General features: G+C 33.2%; 1 protein-coding gene across 1 annotated transcript in view; it reads right to left on the bottom strand.

Annotated features, from left to right (window-relative positions):
• The window catches only part of LOC127844692 (uncharacterized protein HI_1625-like), a 331,821-nt gene that overhangs the window by 144,321 nt on the left and 171,597 nt on the right, over nt 1–15,903 (bottom strand). The window lies entirely within an intron of this gene.

Consider the following 15,903-nt stretch of genomic DNA (forward strand, 5'->3'; position numbering starts at 1 on the left):
TAAAAAATTGTAAGAAATACAAATACATAATACAGATCAATTAAACTTTGCGTACAAGTATGACATTTGCTTGCTCTCACATTCGTGAAAGGATTTGGCAAAGTTTCAGGTATTACAACAAGAAAATAGGGATGTCAACGAATATTTGGATATCCGAATGTTCGGGTACTCGGTAAGTATGAGTCGGATAAGTAATTACATCTTGAAAAAAATATTTAGCGTTAACCTTTATTATAAAATACATTATAAACATTTACATCTGTAAATAGTTAAATAAAAAAATAAGGAATAATTGTTTTTGCTAAGTTTAGCTATTAGCTCAAGTGAGCTCTTAGTGATCAAAAGGAGCTTATATGATACAGTGATCTTCGTCCTCCGTCAGTGCGTGTAGTATGTTAGGTGCGTTTGTAAACTTTTACTGCTAAAGACTTCTCATTCATACCCCTTGTGTGCCTCTGCTAAAAAAATTAAATCATGCCTCAGAAGTCAACCATTGCCGCGCCCCGAAGGTCAAATAATTTTTATAGAATTTTATTGTAAATGACTTTATATATTACCTCTAAAATCACATGTGTAAGGGGTTTAATATTGGGTTTGCTACATTGTATAGTTTTCCTTAACTACGTTTGTTCAAAATATGCCCCCTTGGGTCAAAACTAAATACAACGGTCACATTATTTATTTACACTTAGATGGTATATAACCTTAAAGGTCAGATGTTTAATATTTGTTGTGCAACATCATATGGTGTGTTTTTCACATCAAGCCCCTGGGCAAACATTGGCTCCTCCCGAGGGATTACATTTTTCATTTTTGTTTTGTGTAGTAAAAACCTTAACTACTTATAATCCTTTCATAGACTTTGTCAAATCTTTGTTATTCAGAGAGCAAACACCGTATAAAAGCCACGACTTTTACCCAAACATCATCAAGTCTGTGCACACATCAGTTTAGTTGCTACATGTCTCAGTTGAGCAATCTCGGGAATTTTGTGTATGCCTTCTTGTAAATAGTTTTACGCAAATTTAATATTGAAAAATGTGATTTTTCAAAAATTGATTTGTTTGGGTTTGATGAATAGATTTAAATTCATTGTCAATATTTGTATATACCGGTATAAAATATGTTGTGGTTAAGAATCCAGTTATAACCCAAATAATTCTGAAAAGTGTAAATAGTTAGTACGAAGCATTTGAATATGTTAAATGACGATAAAACACAGATTTTTCTCTCTGAAAATGTTAAGTATTTTACAAACTATTTTTAAGTTAAGATGTTAAATATGATGTTTTGCATTACACATGTTGGTGAATGTATGCAGCTTTTAAGGGAACAGAAACATTTGGAAATGTGAGCCGCGTTCTGAGAAAACTGGGCATAATGCATGTGCGTAAAGTGTCATCCCAGATTAGCCTGTGCAGTCCGCACAGGCTAATCAGGGACGACACTTTCCGCCTAAACTTGATTTTCGGCAAGGAGGGACTTCCTTGAAACTAAAAATACCATAAAAGCGGAAAGTGTCGTCCCTGATTAGCCTGTGCGGACTGCACAGGCTAATCTGGGACGACACTTTACGCACATGCATTAAGCCCAATTTTCTCAGAACAAGACACATGTGTGAGTATACATTTTTGTAAAGGTTAAATTTGTGTGCAATAAAAGTGTAAAATAACACCCCTGTTTTTCTTAATTTTGCACCGGAAAGGGGGATGTTAAAGGATATTCCCTTATACAATTCCTTTTGTTAATGATGGAAAGTGCAGGACAACAAGAGCCATAACTCGTGCGTTCATACTTTCACAGTTATTGCCGTAATACATTTTCATGCTGAAATGTTGTCCACGGAACATCTCGACTTAAATATGAGGTATTAAGAGAAAACCATAGCTTGCATTATTGGGAAACCAGTTCTTTAAACGTACTTTGAAGTTGATTTCTTTATTGCAAGGATAACTACTTAAGTTATGAATGCATGATTCATTCTTAAATAGTATGATGTTTCAATTTAAAGAGATTTTAACAAGTTAGCAAAGTAACGTTTTGGAAACTGTTCTTACTACATGGCCGTCAACTTCGAAATATGCTTACTAATTTAAGCCTTTATATTTTCATTATTCTTATGAAATATACATTATGTGTCAACACGATGACATAAATTGACTGAATTTTACCGGCGACAGGAACACTTAATAAATATGAGTCGTTTAGTATGATTAAATACTGATTAATGTTAATTTGTTATACATTTCAGTCATAATATAATGCCAGATGATATTGAATGCAACCCTGAAAGACCAACTGGCCATGTAAATACTTCCTTGATTAAATTTTCTATCATGTAAGGTAGGCAATCTTGCTGGGGGTTTTATGTGTGTTTCAGCAATGTAATATTTTTTAGAAATCATAGCAACCACAATTTTGTCCTACGAAGTAACTGAAATGTCGTGCGTATTTCCAATTTGTCCCTCTTCCATATACCGAGTCTCAGCAATCTACCTTAATGACGTTTTCAGTTTTCGCAGCTTCCACAGCTTTTGGAAAAAGTTCAAATTTTTATGTTTCCACTGCAACTGCATTTTTTTTGTGAATAAAAAAAATAAATAAATGCATATTCCATATATGGAAATCTAGCCACGTAATGAGTTTAGTCAACATAGCTTTAGTTATGCTTAGGTTCCGCGCATTCGAACGGACCATTCGTCAGACACAAGGACGGACAGACCTTGGTGAAACCTATAGTCACACCTAGTTAACCTGTAAATGATGTACATTGCTATTAAATTGCATTATTTTCGTTTAATATAAATTAAATGCCAAACTGTGATAGGGTTCGACATAGAACATATACTGTTGCGATCCGAATAATCATCTTGTATTCCCATGTTAAGATAACCTAAATGTATTCTTAGGTTTTCACGTCTGTAATTAAACGTTGAATTACCATAGTCTTCGTAATCAAACAGGGTTCACGTAGTATTGCTTTATCCAATCAAGTTGTAATCTTAACGCTTAGCATTATGAACCTTCTGAATAATGTATAGATTTAAATACAAGATAATTGTCATTTGTGAGATTTAGACAATGCCTCTTTGTACGCATCAAACATATCATTAATACATTCAACACCTTAAATTCATGGTATCAGTTTATTTCAACACATACAAAAAACAGCACAGTTGTAATATGGTACTGATACATACAAATGAAAAATGAATAAACGACTTGTGCGTAATACGAAATAAAATCACACAATGGTAATCGAAAATACTTACGAAAAAACTACTTTGACGTCAAGTGTCAACATGGATACGGTCAAACAAACTATTGTGTAATTTATCAATATTATTCAAAATTCAATTGGTATGATTAACACAAGCGCAGCGCAATTACGACACTGTATTTCAATAAATAAAAAAACTTACTAATACCCTGCTTACATCGAATGGTAAATCATTTATTATGTCCCTTACAGTACACAAAGTAAAGGTCAAATATACATTGTACATTGTGAGCAAAAGTTAAACGCAATAGTAGTATCATTTGATGAAACAAAGTATCTGTCCCTTACAGTACAAACAGTAAAGGTCTAATTAACATTGGACATTATGAGTAAACGTTAAACAAAATATAATTATCATTTGATGTAACAAAATATCTGTCCCTTACAGCACACAAAGTAAAGGTCTAATTAACAGTGTAATTGTTAGCCAAAGTTAAACAAAATATTATTATCATTTGATGAAACAAAATATCTAACATATCAATGTACAGTTTGCTTCAGATTTATTACATCATACGAGCTTGCATCTTTCTTATTCTATCTATCCGTTATCTGTCGTAAAAAGTTGGGAAGTACATTAATGACAAGTCGTAATCCATCTGCAACACATGTTACTATTTTCCACCCGATCGAATTGTGAGAAATTTTCATTATTAGGATGTCGTTCGAGTTGAATCCTATATACATCTCATCCTGTATCTCATTGTCTTCACACGCAGCCGGTGCACAGTGCAATGGTTCCCGGTCTCTAAAGTTAATAAGTAGACTTGTTTTATCCAGCATATGTTCTGTTACTTGGACTTTTGCAAAGTCGAACATTTTTTTATCATTATCAGATAATTTTCCATCTCCTCCTTTCTCCTTCTCTTTCTCCATCTCCTTCTTCAACGTTTTCACGATATCAGATGCAAATAACCTTCTTTTCGAATTCTACAAATAAATTCTGATTAATTTTGAAATAACATTTTGGTTTACCATAAAGACCAAATGTTTGAATAACACCTAAATATTTGACTTAATACAAATTCAACACAAACTCGAAAGCGTTATATTAAATAATCTGTTTTGATTTACAAGGTTTGTGCGCATGTTAACTGTATAAAATCAGTAAGTTAACATATTAATTAAATTAAATCATATCTTTACACAGAATAATGCGAATTGCATGCAAGGTCATAGAAGTTCATCTGCTGGTTATTACGTTTGTAACGTTTCCGCTCTATAACCGAGTTTTTTTAAGTAACGCACGAGACAAATTAACCATTGTAATATTTTGCTTACAATGGGGGTAATATCGATAATGGCAAAAATATCAAACCTATTATATTTCAGCTTGTACATAGCTGAAAGTCTTTTAGCTGTCCGCCCAATATGATTTCAAACTGCCAAACTACAGGTCAAGATATATGACCGTACTTAATATTAAAATGTATAATAATATATTGGTATAAAACGTTCTAATAACTAATAACATAGTAGCCTAAAACATGTGTGAAAAATATTGATAACTGCGCTTATTCAAATACAAACATACAATCCATATCTAAAGAAGACATTTTGGTTATTTGTACTCGGCAAAAAGTAAGTGCATATGTTATGGCTTTTATTGCATTTATAAAAAAGCATGCCATTATTATGTTGAACATAGTTGAAATTTAAACTGTGAGTATATGAATACAAACCGATGCTCCCATTGTTGTGATTCAGCTGTAATTAAAAAAAAAACACAATGACACTTTGATTTATATACACACATTTTATAAACAAAACATAATTTCATATAAATATGTTTAAACTTCAACCTACCTGCCTGTTTTGGTTTATGTAACCAAACTTCCAATATCCTTTTCCGTCCAATTTCGTGATTGAAAAAGTTTAAGGTGTTACCGCTTGAGTAATGTACAACACATGTAAATGACATCCAACTTTTCGGATTCGGTCAACATGCTCGTTGGCGGCTGCCCTCTCCTTGAGACATTCGCTTGTACCTTGTAAAAATGTATTTTATCGGTTTTAACTTATATTAAGAGTCTAAATTATACTAAGAATTGCTCCGTATTATAAAACAAAACATTAAAAAATGTGTTTGATTTGATACATATTACCCCAAGGTAAAAGCCCATAGCTTGTACTGCACCTGCACGCTTTGATACTTCAGAAACGGCAGTTTTGTCTTAACGATATATTTGACCGATTTTAAACTCAGTGTGCAAGAGAAAGATTATATTTAGAGTTTATGTCGTCAGATAGTGTACTTGAATTTGCGTTGTGTTAAATATGTCGGACAAAACATTAACAAACTCGTACGGAACAAATGAAATTATACAACAGGTAAAGTTTAAGTTATTATCATAAGTGTTATAGGGAATTTTCACTTTATATGATTATATTATCAGAAAACGCACCACATAACAATATCGGTAAACTCTCAGGTTTTCAGCATATTTAAAAGCGGAATTCTAAAAATGAATATAATTGACTACACTAAGATACACTTCGTATTTCAAATATATATTATTGTATCACGTATCGTTTATATTTAAAAAAAAAACGACACTGTTAAGTAAGTAAAACAAATTAAAGGTTATAAGCCTCGGCTGTTTAAAGTCCTTAATCTAACAATTCCAACAGCAACCAAGTTTCACGTTCGTGTGCGATGAAATAAACAAACGCTCGATTGGTAGAGCGATATTGCGATTTTGCGGCAATGAAGGGACAGAGGACAGCAAGAATAAAGCAGGCCTGCGTCGACTTCTTCAAGCTGTCATATCGTACACACCTGAACAGCGTAAGGGCGTTTGGCAAAATGCTGAAATAACGATATTTGATGACAACTTTGATGAGTATCGTGTTCGAGCAGGAAACGGCAACCACAAGTTTTTAGCTTCTTTTGACGGTTTTGGAACAGCAACAGTTGTGCAGGAAAACAGTTCAACAAATATTTGCAGATGTATTTTCAATGCTTTTTGCTCATGTTTTGCAAGAAAATGCAACCGATGTTGCTAAGAATGCTTGAATTATCTGTACCGGTATGCGGTAGAACGTCAACATTTTCGAAAGGTTTTCATGAATATTGGGTTAATATAAATTTAAATACATTTGTATTGACTTATGCAAGAAACCCCATTACATTCTCTGTGTACATATAATTAATAATGATGTTTTAGCATTCTTTGATTTTCATGTTTCAGACTTATAAATATGTCGAAAATGTTTGTTTTATTACAATTTAAATTATGATGAATAAAGGCAAATCAAAATCTAGCTGAAAATAATTCTAAGCCATCGTGTCAATTTAAAGATGATCTTCCGAATAATTAAAAACTATTTGTAATATATATTTTTATACAAGTATGCGTGCTGTGTATTTTTATATCGGTTTGTACTACATTAAACAGGTATTTTCTCTGACCTGTTCAATGGTCTTTTTGTTGTGTTTGCATGATAACTAGCTGTTTTTGATAACCATTGTTCTACAGGTGTGGATATTACAATGTTTCAGTTTTGAGCCGGATATATGTTTTCATTTGTGTTCATGTATTTGAGCTCCAGGTATCGAACAAACAAATTATGCGGTCACCCCAGATTATCAAAGTAATACTTTCATCGTGGCGTGATTACAAATTCCATTATATTCAGGCGCTGGTTCAAGTCATTGTGGAAATACGGTATCTGTCCTGTTCTATAAACAAAGGACCACATTCTATAATCAGGTCTATGTCCTGATGATACAGCTGAAGTTTCACTTTGTATACATTTCAGTAATCATTAAGACTGGAGGCATGATGGATTTTTTCTCAAAGATAACTAATATCCTGTCATGGACAGACGTTAAACCTACTCCATTACCTGTGCATACGGATATAAGTTTAAACTGTGAGGTAATCACTTTTTTGTCGTTTTACATGCCATTACGATGTCGTCGGCACACTACAATTAAGTTATTTCATCTTTTTTTTAAATACTGATTCTCAAAATTGTTTCAAGCAAATGTCGATTAAACATAAACTGCAATAGCATAATAGATTTATTTTACCGATGGATCATTTTAAAAATTATATTAAGCAAAAAAAGATCTTTGAATAAACCTTTTTATATCCTACAGGCTAATGCTGGCATACATACAATACATTTGTTTTCTTTACTTAAAGCAAAATACCTACAAATGTTCCGAAATAAACAAACGACTTGTTGGAAAAGTTATTTTACGGTTTTGCGGAAACGAAGCATCTACCAACAAGCAAGACCTTCGCCGCCTTTTGCAAGCTCTGATAAGCTACATTCCCGAGGCGAACAAACGAATATGGAACAGTGCAGAAATAACTATTTTCGACGATGACTTAAATCAATACACAATCGTATCTGGAAATGGAGATAATAAATTTATTATTTCATTTGATGAGAAAGGGCACCCGCAAGTATTAAAAGAAAAACGATACAACACTTTTCTTGGTTATGTGATGAGTTTTTGGTCTTGGAACAGTATTGCTAAGGACAAAGAATCGGCAAAAAGCATCTCTGGAATTATTAAATCCATTGAAAATAAAAATTGATAGATGAAACTGTTTTTCAAACTATGTTTTTTATTTCAACATAGATTAATATTCAGTTTGAGTGGAAATATTTTAATTGATTGGAGTTTGTAATTCACAAACAATTTAATATGCAAAATGAAATTGCAACACTGATTTCGCTTACCATTTATTGGTTAGTGTGTAAGTATGATTTCCAAGTGAAAACAAATCGCCTGAATTTCTAGGTTTATATTTATGATTTATATTTACATTAAATTTTGAGAATATGTGCTAACAGAAGGACAGAAATAGAAATCCTGAGTGATTAAATGCTTGCATTCAATAATGAACATAATTAAAAGGAGATGGAAAATTTGTGTTTTTATTTTTTCACTTTGATGTACGATGTGATTCTTCATTTAGTTTTGTATTGGCATTAAATGTATCACAATCTTCAAAAAAACATGAACGTATGTGTTAAGTTTTCTATTTTAATAGTAAGTGATTTCAGTGATTTTAATATATACTTTTGGAACTTGAATATATCATAAAGTTATATTTGCAACGAAGGTAAAGACAGTTTAGAGAGCATCTTGTCTGGATATAAAAAAACATGTTTCAGTTGGTATACCACACGAGTCGAGAATATGGATATTTGGCTAGATTATTGCTATAAATCAAACCAACCCTTTTTAGTAACATCAGCTTATTTTAAGAACATGTGTTATGCTTATAAATAGCCAAGTAACTTCGTATGAATAATCGGTTGCTGTATCTTAGTATTATTAAATGCGTATAAATTCATTCTTAGCCACGTAACTTTTATCACAATGTTGGTCACGGACTGTAACATGTATCTCTTCATCTGATGTATTAATATTAATAATATTTTGTTTCTTTAACATTTTAAATTATATAATGTACTGTAAATCTCATATCGTACTATATGTATATATTTTGCATTGTTCTTTTCTGCATTAATGTTGAAGTCGATGGGATGAAGACACTTTAATGAAACAAAATATCTGATTTTTATTTCGAGAAAAAGAAATTACTTGTGTTATAGAATTATAATATGTTAACAACCATTGTTGCGCTTCTTCCTGGAAGTTCATATGTATGATATACTAAACTATACTTCAAAAACAGGATGTAAACATTCAACGTGCCAACGTGAACCTAGACATGTCAATTAGCCGTTACTGCTAAGATTACCAGCGCTAAAATATCCTGATAACCGTTACAATCAACCGTTGGTCAGATTACAGGCGTTATATTGTTTCTGACATACCGAATTAAGTGCTGTTGATATTATATGTCATGAACATACTAACATTTGTTATTTTATTGCTTGTTATGGCTTACGTTACCGGTATTGTCTTCGAACATACTAAGTGTGAAACAGTCCAACACTGCATTTTGCTTACTTATAAATCACATTATTTATTTAATGCCGAATATCTAGTTCATAAACGTCACAAAAAACATAACATGTAAATAGTTATAACGGATATAATCAACGAAAATGAGAACAATATAAAGCATACAAGGACCAGCAACTTTTCAATCTTGTTAAAGTTATATTAATAATTTGACTTAAAGTAACAACGATATAGCAAACACCTAATGTGCTCACATGCAACAATGCCATACACAACAAATAATCTATTATTAACACAGTAGTTAGTGAGCAAATTTCACGATGATTGGTAAACACTGTTTCGCTAAAGACCTATTCAGAAAACAAACTTCCTCTCTTTCTTGTAACCACGTTTTTCAATGGACCTGTTCCATTTTCGACCTCAGGAAAAAGATATCTTAAGAGCAACTTTTATAGTGATTGGGCTAAAGATGCGACGATTTACATAAGTGTTTGCTTTAGTCATATATGGGCAAATGGCTGAATACTTTACCAGCTATGTTATTCGACGGACCGGAACCATTTACGAAATCGGGCGGGATATCGTTTTATGCAAATGTTATAAGAGAGTTTCATGATGCTTTTGCAAATAATTTGAGTTCTAGAGTATTTACAACGTTTCACTTTAGCCACATAAGGATAACTGCCCCGCTCTCTGGCGATCAGGAGGGTTTCCAACGAACGGAAACCATTAACCGACTCGACAGAGTTATATTCAATTAATTATCGTGGGGCTGAATGAAAATTGCACGCTGAATACATGTTAGCTTTGAGGCCGCCGATACGCACACGTAAACCCAGTATTCGCAGACCCAATTTAGGTGTTTTGTAAAGTAACATACGAACGTCAACCGTGCGACGACCGCACGTGGAACTCGCGGTGCCCTTACGTGTTGCTATTACTTTAAGCATGGGACATAGCAGATCTCCATTGCATACAAACACAAATTATTACGTTGGTTTACATGTTTTATTAAATCTTAGAATAATATAATGGTACCCACGATATGAAAAGCGATTTGGGCAACACAATTCGAATAAACAACTACCTTGTCATTCGAATATAGATGTTCATTGAAATAAACATTTCTTTAAGTGTATAGTGTTACGGGTCGTTCGGTTGAGCTTCTGGTTTAAAGTAGGGCTGACAATGGCTCAAAGCAATGCATATTAAATTGAAAACAAAATACAATATAACGTAATTTCCCTCAGCTACCTATCTCGATAATTTGCAATCAATAAATGTTTTGGCTTAGAACAATATATTCATGAAAATCAAATGCTATTAAACTCTGACTTCAAGCATTTTGTACACCAAATATGCACAATGTGAACGAATGAGCTATGACATCGGATCTGCTATTATTCGCTTGTAGACCCCTAGCTACTATCTTGAAACACACGACTCCCGGTCAGTTAAACAAGAACTTTTGGGCCAAGGAGTTACAACCACGGGTCAGTATTATGACATTGTACCCAATATATGGGACCTAAACAGTCTCACGAGTGTTGATACGAATGCTTTGAGCTTACATATTATTAACTACTAGCGACAGGGGCTATTGAGAGGTGGGAATCCTTCATTAGGTAGGCTCTTACCTCTTAAACGTTGGATAGAACAAGCTTGCACGACGACTTGTCTTGGATGACATTATGGTTATTCAGGTCATGGTTTCGGGTCACTACCACTAAAATTTCAAAAAGGGTTGCAACTGCATAACTTTGTTTGTATCTAGCGGACATCGCGGTTGCGTTTGGGGCCTGAGAGGTTTAGTCAAGGGACTTTGCTTAAACAGTAAAATGGTTTCTGCTCAAGTCCGTGAGTTTTGTTCGAATCTATATTAAATGCAAACATACGATTGCATAATTATTTAAATAAAACAAATGAATAAACATCTTATTTTGTGGCTTTGCAATATTTCTTCCTTAAAACATTATTAAAAAATTGTTTTTTGTATAAAACTTTAAATAAGGTCCTGAAAGAAGACTGAAAGCCTGGATTGATTCCCCTTTATAATTGATAGTAAATTGTTTGATCTATAAAATTAAGTATCTCAAACACTATTTTCAAATAGCTGTCTGTGAGACTAGTGTATCAGATTTTAAATAATGTGTATTGGATTGTACAGTGTGCCAAGTCACGTTTTTGAAAACGCAACACATTGAATTTCTTTTAATGTCTGCTATACCTAATGAGGCATGTAATACTTAAACTGCTTTGGCTAATTACATTCAAGGTGTATACTTTGTTCACGTTCACTAGGTAAGCTTAAGTTAGTGTGCACAATGACATTGCAGTTGGAATGCGGTGTTATGCACGATTGCGTCTCTATGTCATATCTCGTCCAAGCTATTAATTTACCATCCAGAAAATGTGCAAGATTGCCATATACCAGTATGCCACAAGCATTAACAATACAATTAATAAGTCGGTCAGATTCCTACTTTGTGATTAAAGACTGATAAACCAGTTTCATTTACTTTAAGAATGTATTAAAGGAAATGACGTTACTGTGGGTTCCGGTCTCAGTTCAGATGAGCTGCTGTTTTCAGTAGGGTTGGATTTATTGCATGATTTATGTATAAGTCACACATGATCATAACATGGTGAATTCGGTGTTTTGCTGCTTGTCTATTGCACCATTCTTTGTTAACAATTATTCTCTATTGATAATCTGTAATTGCCAACCTATTCCTGACGTTTCTTTCTTTATTTTAACAGGTTTAAAGTTTGAGTCATGTGGCGTAAAATTAAAGAAAACGACACTATTGAAACCCGATTTGTTACAAATCATGCAACCATCCCAATCAAAATAAAATATGGTCTTTACATAGATTCTTTGAAATCCAATAAGTAGTTCACAACACAGGGGATTAAAGCAAAAGATAATATGTAAATAAACGTTAAGTATTTGTTAAGTAAAGTTCAATTAAGGGCCGGCCAGTTTTGAGACCCCTTTACTTATGAAATGAGTACTTACATTTCTCATGCCGGGTACATGGTAGCAAGGAAATCGGTGTCTCTACAATTAACCAACTGCTTTATTAGTTACCTGACCAGTTATAGCATGTCCCAAGTAAGGCTCGATTGGTCATTGTCGGCTCGGGTACTACTTATATGTACCCCGGGTACTCATTAGTATATTTAAATGTACACCCGGTGCGAAAATATACTGAATCGTACCAGGAAGTCTACCGCTAAATTGGTCGTTGTTGGGTTTTTTTTCAAATGTTTTTGTAATATCTAGGTCAATATTCTTTAAAATGGCCTCTTTATTATCGAAACTCATACTTAAAAGCATGTTGATGCAGGTTTTGTTCAAACATAATTTGATCGTATTCCGTAGCGCGTTTTTGAACAGTTTAAATTAGTTGGGTGCGTGTAAGTATATTTTCCGTACCCGGGATACAATTAAGTATACTTAAGAGTACCCGTGCACATATAAGAAGCTCCCGAGCCGACAATGACCAATCGACCCCAAGTAAGGGCTAACACCTTTAGCCTCTGGCATCGTAAGCTAGCATCCTAACAACAAGGTCATAAGTCTATATTTGTGGAAAATTTAACATGAAACTGGATAAGCTTTTTAAGATGATCGAACTTGAGTCTTTTCATACCTATAATGTTTTATGTTTGACTGACATCTTTACCAAACGTTAATTAATGGTCAGATTATAATCTTACTGTTTTTTATATTTATTTATATCAAAATGTGCAACGTTATTTAGATATTCCAAGAAGCTTTTGTTTTTAGTTGAGACGTTTTCAAGAGATATAATATACTCCTTTATTTGCCTGCTACAATGCATTTACGTAAATAAATTTGCCGATTTCTATTTCCACCTGATCTCTATCTTATTTGACATGTTGACTCGTATGCTTATTATTGACTATTATTAAACTGTTGGCAAAGAAATATACAGCTTTTCAGTTGTCTACTGGGACGTGGAAAGTATTGATAATAAAAGTGAATTAGTAGCTCGACTATTTCCGGAAAGCTCGAGCAATACGTATCACTCAAATGTTGTATTCGGGGTATGGTAAACTTACAACATTTATATTTCACTGTTTCTATTATAGGTATGCTATTAAACTTCATACGTGTGTTAAAATCTTTGTGTGCAGTCACTGTCCATGTTCCGTAACTCTGACCTTCAATTCAGAACATTTAACGTGAACTACTGCATATCTCTTTTTCTACGTCATATATTTAAATAATGCGTTACATATGACTTCATTGTCTTTATTAACATTCACTTCCAAACACCTATAAGTAGGGCCAGTTTGTCAGCTGAATTTGCCTCATGTATACATATTAGAGTCCTTTTAAGGTTTGCGCTAAAGATGACATTGAGGTAAACGTTTGCTGGCATTAAGTACATATCTCTGCAACTAAAATTAAATTAAAACTTAACGCATGACTTTGGAATCATTTTATGAGGTCACTGGCCAAGGACGATGAATCTGCTCTACAATTTAGCATACGTATGCCCCTTCAAAGCAAGTGTGATGTCTCGGAACAGCTTTTCTTTTATTTGTATCTATTCGAATATATTTGCCTCTTAAAACGTGTCTTATTATATTTATCTTCAATGCTTACATCACTTTTCAATAGTTGCTATTCGAAAAGAGATTGTGACATCGGGTCATACATTTAACATATATATATATATATATATACGCCCACCTGTGTATACATGGAAGAAAGATTAGTGTTTGTGAGTGTTGCCAATTTTAGGATATCGTCTGGCCCAGGGAAGATAACATTTATTTCACCAACCTTCACTCCCTCAATGGTGTAGCTTCTTAATTAGAAAATTTGAATTGTACATATTTTAGCTGCTCCGAGCTATACGTGCTCAGGTGTTATTCTAATTAGGTAAGTCATCGTATGTTGTCACTGACTCACTGACTTAGAAAAAGGTTTTTGCATTATAGAAGCTGTGTTAATTACTCATTCTCTATGATTCATTCTCTATGAAACGTGGTGAGGAGAATATTAATCTTGACAATGTGTAAGCCAACGTAAAATCTGGGTCATACGCGTCCAAAAATAAGGTCAACTGGTCACATCTTAAGAAAAAACAAACGTGCTACTACTATCGAAGCAACAACATGTAATGTTTATTTTGACAATATCTATGCAAAAATCGACATGATATTACGCGAATTTAAATGAATATCAAATCTGATGAAAACATGTAAACTACTATGAAAGCCAAATATGTGTATAATTCTATATTTAACGTCATCATATTGCTTATCTTTACAATATCGTTGTCATGTTAAAATCTGAGTAATAAGCATATGAATTAAGTCATCAGGTCAGATGTTAAAACAACACTAGTTCATTCTCAAAACCACCTTTATGACTTAATTAAAATTAGGTTGTGTATCGTGAAACTTTCAAGCAATGATTAAGTATGGGTAAGGTGTGGTAGACAAACCAGGTCAACAGGTCATCATGGTCATCTTGTTTTTTTTTAACTTCGACGTCATGCTCAAAACGCAATGAATAACTAAATAGAAATATAATGTCCATTGCTGACAGAAGGTTGTAAGAATTTAAACATTTTACATATTAGTAAGCATTTTTTGGTAAGCGAATGTTTATTAACCAATAACCAATATTACACCGGGGGTTAATTAGTAAGTCTAACATACAATAATTTATTGCTGCATTTATTTCTAAAATGTAATTGTATTTATTAATTCCAACGTTTTATGTTACATCAAACTGACTTTTAGTTTTATGCAATGAACTAAACTGAAACTTAATCTAATAAACTTTGACAATTTTTCAAATTGAACAAAAAAGGAAATAATAAACCTTATAAAGCCTGACCACGGATTTATGAGCACATTGTCAGAATAAAACAAAGCAAACAAGTTGTAAGACCTAATACACCTTTAAATCTGTCTCTTGTCCAAATAACTTTTATGGAGTTGTATCATTGTAAATATTTTGAATAGTTTGAAAATCGAATAACTGTACACAGTGAATTCCTTTTCAGGTAGGGGGTGGGACGTCATTGATTTCAATACTAGGACAGACTGCTAATTTCTCATGCATTAAAGGATTAAAAATAACTTTGCAGAAACGTTAACTTTTAAATAGTGAGTGCTGATTGCATGATTCAGGCCTTGACGAATGACACAATAGCTTGAAACAATGTTCACCTTTATGCAAATACAAACTGCAAAACCATTTATATTTGTTGGCATTACATTTAGTGTTGTTGTTGTTTTCAAAACATAACAAATTCGTGCAAACGTTAATTCATAGATTTCTGCTTAAAAAATCAAAGCGCCGTAGGCGCTGAAGGCCTGGGGCTAGATTTAGGGTGCTTGGTAAGAAGTGTAGTGACTAAACTGTAGTAAATGTAAACGGATCCACGCTATTTTGCTGCCAGATACAGTGTACATGTATGCTGATGTTATGAAGTTGAAGGTTTTATATGATACTCGTGCTTAATATGTTTATCTAGTTTTAAACACTTCGACCTTTAAGGTAAGGTCATTCAATGGTCAAGGTCATCATAAAATAGGTCAGTGGGAAGGTCTTGTCCAAAGTAGAGTTTAGGACAAAAATAAAGTATATCCAATCATGAACCACAACGTTAGAGCATGGTCCAGCCTTGTCAGGATGGACTAAACAGGCGAAATTGAGCAAGTATTGTAAGTTTGA

The sequence above is a fragment of the Dreissena polymorpha genome, chromosome 9 (genome assembly GCF_020536995.1).
Source record: "Dreissena polymorpha isolate Duluth1 chromosome 9, UMN_Dpol_1.0, whole genome shotgun sequence".
NCBI lineage: Eukaryota > Metazoa > Mollusca > Bivalvia > Myida > Dreissenidae > Dreissena > Dreissena polymorpha.